This window comes from Meleagris gallopavo (genome assembly GCF_000146605.3).
Source record: "Meleagris gallopavo isolate NT-WF06-2002-E0010 breed Aviagen turkey brand Nicholas breeding stock chromosome 19 unlocalized genomic scaffold, Turkey_5.1 Chr19_random_7180001835811, whole genome shotgun sequence".
NCBI lineage: Eukaryota > Metazoa > Chordata > Aves > Galliformes > Phasianidae > Meleagris > Meleagris gallopavo.
Genome location: NW_011099281.1, coordinates 38 through 448, shown reverse-complemented (window position 1 = coordinate 448; position 411 = coordinate 38). Strand labels below are relative to the sequence as shown.

The following is a 411-nucleotide window of genomic DNA, read 5'->3' as shown; positions in this document are numbered from 1 at the left end:
TGAAGTGTAGCACGCAGACAGTGCATACGTCTTCAAAGTGAGCAGAACAGCCACCCGCCACTGTACCTGTCTTGTAATGCAGTGACTTGTATAGTCCAGAGGTGAGCTGAGAGAAAATGCCAACCTAGGAAACAGAGTTATTCTTTTTCTTGTGGGTAACTCTGTGCCGAAGGCTGGGAACAGCAGCACTGATCACAGTCCCAGCGTAGCTGTAACCTCATTGCTCTCTGTGTGATCTGAGTGCTAGGAATGGTGTTTTTCTGTTGGAGCATGGGGAGCTGGAAGTGCACTGTGCTTCAGTGAACTTACTGGTGCCATTGTTTTGCTTCACAGTAAAGCACAGTGGCAGTGTCAGCTTTGATGAGATAGTGAACATCGCTCGGCAGATGAGGCACAGATCTTTGGCTCGAG

At 48.9% G+C, this 411-nt stretch overlaps 1 non-coding gene across 1 annotated transcript; it reads left to right on the top strand.

Moving 5' to 3' along the window:
* The first annotated feature begins 53 nt into the window (after window positions 1–53).
* LOC116217602 lies at window positions 54–185 on the top strand. Its single transcript, XR_004162303.1, has one exon. It is a non-coding gene; the product is annotated as a small nucleolar RNA SNORA65 (small nucleolar RNA).
* The last annotated feature ends 226 nt before the right edge of the window (window positions 186–411 follow it).